The sequence below is a fragment of the Natator depressus genome, chromosome 7 (genome assembly GCF_965152275.1).
Source record: "Natator depressus isolate rNatDep1 chromosome 7, rNatDep2.hap1, whole genome shotgun sequence".
Classification (NCBI taxonomy): Eukaryota; Metazoa; Chordata; order Testudines; family Cheloniidae; genus Natator; species Natator depressus.
The window spans coordinates 109,249,928-109,258,195 of NC_134240.1; positions in this window are offsets into that span (position 1 = coordinate 109,249,928).

Consider the following 8,268-nt stretch of genomic DNA (forward strand, 5'->3'; position numbering starts at 1 on the left):
AAGCTTTTGGGTGCCCCAAACATTTTTCCTTCTGAGACTGAGGGCTAATAAGAGGCGCATTATTATGGGATTTAACATGGGTATCTTTAGAATCTGTCAGGAAAGCCATTAGAGAGCTAGATGTTGATGGCAGATACTGTTGGTGGCAGGTATTGTCTATACACTCTGATGTCGCCTACCACAGTTCAGTGAAAGTAAGGGCTAGTTTTGACATCTTTAGTTGATCTAACAAAAAGAAGATCTGCCAAGCACAATAAAAGCTGGATAATGACCACGCTAAATAACACCTTATTTTATCTGTCCTTTCTGAGCTACTATTCTGTTTGCATTTGACAGCCCTGAAGGCAATCCAGTGTTAGCTCCCTGATCAATGGGAGGACAAGCTGGCCACAGTGTTACAAACCTAATTATTTCTCCAGAAATTTGTCTGTAACTAAAAGGCATCTGACAAATAATCTTTCCCATCCCTGGAGCTTAGAGGAATCCAGTCATTACATGCAAACTGTGTTAATATAGACTGTTTTTCTCTTGAAATTGTTGCCCTTTATCTGGCTTTGCAACAAACACTGCCCTTCAGGCATGTTAGGAAGTTCACATTAATGTATGTAAAGCCATTATATAGTGTGCATTATAACAAATATAAAGAATGGCCACTCTTATGTATATAGCAGTAAGCCACATTATCGCATGCATTAGTTATATATTGGGGTACTCTCTGGGTACATTGTGAGACATCGAGCCAAACTGGGTGCTGGGCAGGCTGGAGAAGGGAAGCAGTAGTTTCTCTTCCTTCAGGATCTGAACTTCAGAGACAAGTGCTGCAGTGGGCCATGTGATTGAAATTCTCAGGAGGGAATGTTAAACAGAAGGTCTTCACTCCAAGTATACCTAGGGACCCCAAGACTGTAGCAGAGCCTGAGGTCCGTTCAAACTTTGGAGCCTTAAAACACCTGGGGATGCACAGCCCAGACTTCTTTTCTCAGCAATCTGGTGGCCACCCTGCATGGAGAGCCTGCCAAATCTGTAACAGTAGACGCAGTGCTGAGCAGTATCCAAAAAATGGAGCGGAGACTTCAAATTAAACTTACTGTAAGTAACTGGTCTTGTTTAAATTTTGTCAGCTATCTAAAAGTTTAGCTAATAGCCAGCTCCCAGTTTAGCTTCTTAAGTAAGATTAATTTATGAGCTGCCTTTGAAAATCCCTTCCTACAACCATAAATCTCCACCACTTGAGCTAGACATAGGCACAGATCCACAAAGGTATTTAGGCTCCTAACTTCCATTGATTTTGTAGAAGTTAGGAGCCTAAATGTCTTTGCAGTTTTGGGCCTAAGTCCATTAGCTGCCAGCTATAACAGACTCATTAACCCCTTATATGACGAACCTCTAGAAATGGTAGAATGTAACACACTAGTCCCCCAACTCTGATATCATGTGTTGGTCTTGCCTGTTGCTGTAAGGATTGGATGGGCTTTCCGGATGTTATAATTCTTAAGCTTCCCTATTTGTTACTTTTATGCCAGATCAGAGTTTTGATGCAGGGACTTTATTTTGCTTGTGGCACACCACCAAATGAAAATTTATTGCTAGTAGTTATTAAAACACACATAAAAGAGAAAAGGTAAAAAATTTACAGTGAAGAAGGTCAAGCAACTTTTCATTTTAAACAAATTTCTTCTGGCCTCTCTCTGTGTTTGCATTTTAAAGTATAAAAACCCTGTACTTTTCAGTTTCTCAGATAGTGTCTCCTGTCCTTGGTGGGAAAGAAGAGAAGTCACTTTTACTTGGTAGATCTCAAGTCCTCAGTCTATTGTTAAAGTCTAATCCTGTCTCTTCTGAAGACAAAACAAGACAAATGCATTTTGCGGGGGGGGGGGGGGGAAGGGAAGAGAAAATGGCAAAAAAGATAAGAATGCACTTCCTGTCTCTAGGTTGTACTAGTTTCTGTTGCTGGACAATCTTAGCCCCAGCATATGATGCAAGACCCTATTAGCCATCCTGGGACATAAGCTATGCACCCCTGGCTTGGGAAAATATTTAGCTAGGTGGTGGTTGTTTTTCATCTGGCTAGTTTATGGGAAGCAAGGCCAGGACTAGCTTTTAGCTGCCCAAACTGATCACAGTAAAGTGTTGCAAGGTTAGATTTGTCCTAAATGGCTATGTTGGACACTTATTAGATAGAAACGAGGTGAGAGGAAACACACAGGGACAGGGGAGTAGCATGAACCTTTGGTTCACATCTCAGCAGTCAATGATGGAGCTGATTCTGTCTGGTCAGAATATCTTTCAGTAAAGTCCTGGTCCTGCTGGGTTGTTGGGATGGTACCAACCATGTGTGTGAGGCTAATGCTAATAATGGCCATGCTCCAATCTTCCTACCACTTTGGGATGATGTGGAAATTGTCAAGTGCTTCTAGGAAGAAATATCCAAAAAGGGCAACACACTTGCTCCCTCAAATACTGCATTAAACCCAGGTTTCTGATGGTACATAGATGGGGCCTTTCCTTTCCTCTTCAGAAGAGTCTAATCTGTTGTAGCAATCTGTAACTTCACTAGAAGTCTCGAAAACCTGTAACTAGCAGTTCTTTTAGTTCAAATTAGCTCACTTGACAAGTATTTACTCTGCCTCATGATTCCTTTCAACAGTAGTTTTCCATAACATGTTTATTGATTAAAATAATCCCCCTTCCCTTTATCATGCTTGGTGGGGCAGGATAAGGGAAGTAAGAGCGAGCTCCTGGCTGGCTGCTCAGACTAGCATGTTGAGGCCCTGAGGTAAGGGTGAAGGAGGTGCTAGGGCCACAGAGAAGTGGCCCACGAAAATAGTCTGAGCGGTTGGAGGGGACACAGCAAGTGGCTGCTATATACAGGGTCCCTGGTCCAGGACCTGGAGTAGGGGGCAGGCTCGGGTCCCCTTCTCCCCCACCCCACTCTTTGCCACTGGGGAAGTGGCTAAACAGTAGACTGCAGTCACCACTGAGAGAAGTGGCTGGACAGTGATGTCTCCCGGAATGGGGGAGTACCAAGTGTGGCACAGCTGGAGGGCTGTGGCATTGAAGAGGACATTGCAGTCCTTGGAGGGATGTGGATCCAGGAGCAGAAGAGGTGACAGGCAGAGCACCACCAGAGCAAGGTGCACTGGCTACCAGAGCTAATTCCCATATTGGCCACGAGGAGGTGCTGGAGTGGTGAGTCCCACCCCATCACACATCCACTTTAAACAAGTTAAAATTCCAGCCCAGGATTCAACATTACCAACAGGAGAGTGGGTTTGGGGGGTGGGGGCGGGGGGGGGGGGGAGAAGGCCCAACTTGATTATCATACACATTGTAAGGAGAGTGATCACTTTAGATAAGCTATTACCAGTAGGAGAGTGGGGTGGGGGGAGAGAAAACCTTTTGTAGTGGTAAACACCCATTTTTTCATGCTTTGTGTGTATAAAAAGATCTTCTGTACTTTCCACAGTATGCATCTGATGAAGTGAGTAGCTCACGAAAGCTTATGCTCAAATAAATTGGTTAGTCTCTAAGGTGCCACAAGTACTCCTTTTCTCTTTGCGAATACAGACTAACACAGCTGTGACTCTGAAACATAACACTGTAAGTATGGAACTAAGTAATCTTATAGAACGAAAGGCCCAGTTCAGCCCTTGCGTAAGAGGGTGTAACACCACTGAAGTCAGTGGCTTCTGTTCTCTAACATTGTTATAACAGGGTTTGGTTCTGTCTGTGTAGAAAGGATCAAATCATAAAGATCAGGGTGTGACATGGTTATAATACTGTATAGTCTCCTTTATATATGTGTGGTATTGTGATGGAAGGACTATCAAGTTATAACATAATTCCCTAATACAGCTGCTTTATCTAATGTAGATGGGCCCAGGAAGGCAGCTGACAGCAGTGTTCTCAAAAAAAAAAACTCCATTCACTGTGATCTGTGAATCCATACTAGCATCCTGTAATCAACTATCAGGGCAACACCTAAATGTATTATCCTGGATTAAATCCATTGTAAAATTAATGGTGAAAAACAAACCAGCTGTATGGGGCAAGTGGGATTTGCAGGCTGTTGGACACTGTGATTGTTCCAACTGTGTTAGCATTAGAGCAACACCTGTGCCGAATACTATTCCGCTGATACAGTAGCCTTATGGATACTAATAGAATAATTATGGTATAAGAGCACAAATATGCATTCAGAGCATGAGGGAAATCAAACAGCTGTAACGCGGCAACAAAGACGCTAGACTAGCTTTGAGATTAAAAGCTTTTGTGGCTTTTTATTTATATTACTAGCATAAATAAAGTTTTCTTTAGCCCGCTATGAAATGTGTGAACTGTAAACACAAAGAAACGTACACTGCTAGGTAAAGAGGCATAGTCACACCTTTGCTAAAGTACAAGACCTTCAATAAAAGGTCTTGATTAAGTGTCTGTATATTTTATAATGCAATACACTTATTTTAAAAGCACAATATACTTAATTATAAATGTGAGACTTGATATACAAGAGACTGAAGACAGCTTCTCTTGGGGGCCTGGAACAGAGTTGGCACTAGGTGCCCCCTCATGGCCCCAACTATTCCTCAGTAACCCATAAAAGGCTTCTCTCTATTCAGTAATAACCCTCCTTATGATCTGTTTTTTATGGCCATAAAGTTCAAAATAAACACAAACATCTCTTTCCCCGCCCGCCCAGCATTAAGCTGGGCACAGCCCCTTCTTCCTGAGGTGCTGTCTGAAAACACCCTAGTGTCTCAGTTTTCCCTGCAGCAGGCTTACTCCCAGGCCTTCCTAGCTGGAGCATCTCCCCTGATCTCAGGGTGTCCTCTGCAGGAGCCTCTCACTCTCTGCCTTCATTTCTGGCTTCCAGACCCAAACTCTTGCCCCCGGTCAAGGGTCTTCTTCAGAAGCTTCCAGCTTGTTGCAGCCTCTGCCACAGCCTCCTGTCTTCTGTTCCCCTATGGCTCTTTATAGAGACCAGCTGCCCTCTATGGGTATGTCTACACTGCATCTGGGAGCAAACCTCCCAGCCCAGGTACCCAGATTTGTGGCAGGCAGCAGGGCTTTCACTAGCACACTAAAAATAGCTGTGTAGATGTTGTGGCTCAGGCTGGAGTTCAGAACTAGCCTCATTGTCTAAACTGAATCAAGTGTAGAAAGTGAACAAAGCAGAAAAAAGGGTGAAAAGTAAACTATATTTTTAATTATTTAATTTTAAGGGACCAGAACCCCAGATCCAGTATTGGACCCAGGGTGTGGGAAGAAAGGTGGCTCTCAGTCACCTTTCTACTCCCTTGGCCCAGCTGGATCTGTGGGCTACTCTAAATTACATTGGCTAGAGTAGCTCTGCAGGGACCAGTCTACCAGCAGGGAATCACTGGAATGCAGTGTGCTCTGGCTCCACCCCCAGCCATGCCTCTGACCTACGCAGAAATGTGTGCTATGCCTGGAGTAGAGATTAGATGACACAGAGGTGGCCACACTGGCTTTACTCACCCAGGGACTTACTCCTGGATGCTCCATTAGAAGATGGAGTTGGGGCCAGGATCAGGCCATAATACTGTGGTGGCCCAAGCCTTCATTCGCGCACACAATCCCATTAACTTCAAAGTATAAGAGTTTGTGGGACTGGGTCCTAAAATGTTGCTAGTAACAATGATAAGGATGTTTTAAAAATCCATGTTTTAATGGTGTCCTTTTGAATGTCCTTATGTCGTTTACCATTACATTTCCTTGGAACATCCATTCTAGGGTAGAGTGAATAAATACAAACAAAACAGAGCTAGTTAAATTGAAATTCATAACTCATAAACATGAGACGTGTCCTAGGAGGATTGTGAAATATCCTTTATATAAAATGTGACTATAATCTCTTAGGTAAGTACATATATTACTATAAACATTATAATCAAGAAGTCTTTAGCCAATGCATTTTTCATGTACTCACTCTTCTTCAGCTAAACCTGTTTCTATTTTTTTGCATCTTGGTTTCAATGTAGGGAGGTTTTTTCTGACTTTTGGATTTTGAAATCTTCATGTGAGTACTAAGTACACTTTTTAAAAATGGAAAACTCTGTCTAGGAATATAAATTGCACTACTGTGCTTAGTCACAAATGGACAAAGGCAATGAGATTTTACAATAAACTGGAAACGTCTGTGTTTTGTTGTGTTAATAAATGTTCCAGTGATGCTCTTAAAGACAATAAATTACTGGTAATGGAACACTATCCTCAGCACGTAGAAGTCATTTTCCACTTCCAGACATTCTCAGATTAGGTTTAAATTGCTATTAGAAAATCCTAAACATGTTTATTTGAAGAAAATCTCTTTAATGGTTATGAGTAATCCAGAGTAGCTGTTTAGGGTACAGTTAACTAGAGGTTTCCTGGGGAAGGTAGTTTACGGAATAGGAAGGGAGCTCAGCTACATCATATCCTTGGTCTTAGCAAAGGGAATGGCACAGTGAGATTTCAGCATCCTGTAATTTTTTACAGCTGGCTGGCTGTATTGCTCAGCTGAAGAGGAAATGTACTGTCAGCCTGAATAGAAAAGAGAATCAGGCGTCTGAGTTTATAACACAGATGTAAGACTTGATCTCAAGGCAGTGCCCGGCGGCTGCAAATGTCAGAGAATATGCCCTGCTAACGCTTATCCATAGAAAGCCCTTTTATCTCCTCCCTTTTATGGTTATTGAAACAGCAACCAAAGTAGGAGGAAAGAGAGACCAAGGAAACTAGAAAATTAAAACTGGAGGAAATAATGGAAACTTAGGCTCTGATACACATGTGCTTAACATTTAACATAGAAGTAGTCCCATTGACTCGAGTGAGACTATGCATGTATGCCCAGTTAAGGAGCATACATGTTTTGTTGAACTGGGTCCTAAAACAAATTTGTCCTGACTCTGAAAATACTTTACTACTGGAGATAGTAATATTGTGAGTAATCCCACTGGCTACCGTGAGCAATCTATTGAAGTCAATGAGACTATTTATACATGATAAGCCCTATACCCAGTAGTGTTTTCAACATGGGACCCACACATATAGGACATTTGGGGGCCAAATTCTGAAGCCCTTACTTGTCCTTTCTTACTCTTATTGAAGTCAGATTTAAAATTGAGTAAGGAATTCAGAATTTGGCCATCTGGTGTTTATGGTGATTTTTTTGGGGAGTGGGGGGTTGTTTTAATAAGTTTATTACAAGCTATCAAGATTTTCTTAGGGAAATGACACATTATCTTTCAATACATTTTATTAGTGTCTAACTTTGATAATGAAAAACAAATGTGGGAGAAAAAAACATAAATGTTAATTTTTAACTAGAGCTCCTAGGTTGACAGGAATGAAGCCATGAGCAAACTATGTAACGATTGCACAGGGATTAATTAACTCTATATTCTGTGGGGAATATATCTGAGTTGAGAGTGTGCTGGATTTTTCCAGCATTTATTTTATACAAATCAAGGCCCCAGTCCTTCAATGAAGCCCACACAGGTGGACCCTTCTCCTGTACAAAGCTTGCTGCATGATTGGGGCCCAAGTGGATACCTACCTGTTTTCAGAACCAGAAAGTCGGATCAGAATTTATTCCAGGTATCCAGTATGAAACTGCATATTCTTTCAGCATTAATCTTAAAATATGCTATGTTCCTTCTCTGATTTTTGCCTTATATGAACTACACTGAGCCAAATTAAAATTGGTTTAAGTGGATGTTACTCCATTAACTTCAGTGGGGTTTACCCACTCCCACCAAGGCTGTCTTTTCCGGATATGATAGAGAAAATAGGGGTTAAAATATCATGCTAAGGTAACAGGAATTTGCTCTGTTACTTTCTGTTCTCTATCAATGTATTGAGCTTTTACAGTGGTGGGTGATATACATTTTCTTGTTTGGTGGCATGATGTGGCATGCAATTTTTCACACCTTGTGCAGCAGCCCATGATACCTATAAAGTCAGTGACTAGAAACAATAGCAACCCTGTGTTTCATTGCTTATGTTACTGCACAAGCAAAGCTGCCTTCACTTGGAATAAACAAGAAATAGATGGATCTCACTACAGTTACCAGTTTAGAAAGCTAATTACAAGGATTCTAGTGACCCCAAACACAGACCTCCTAAACAATCAACAGCTGATTATCTGGCTACTTACTGAAAGGGTTGATTACTGAACAACCAAACTGAATTTTCTAGGAACATATATAATGGTATTTAAGGAAAACAGTGGTGGTTTAGGCTTGTCCATGATATGCAGCCATGTCC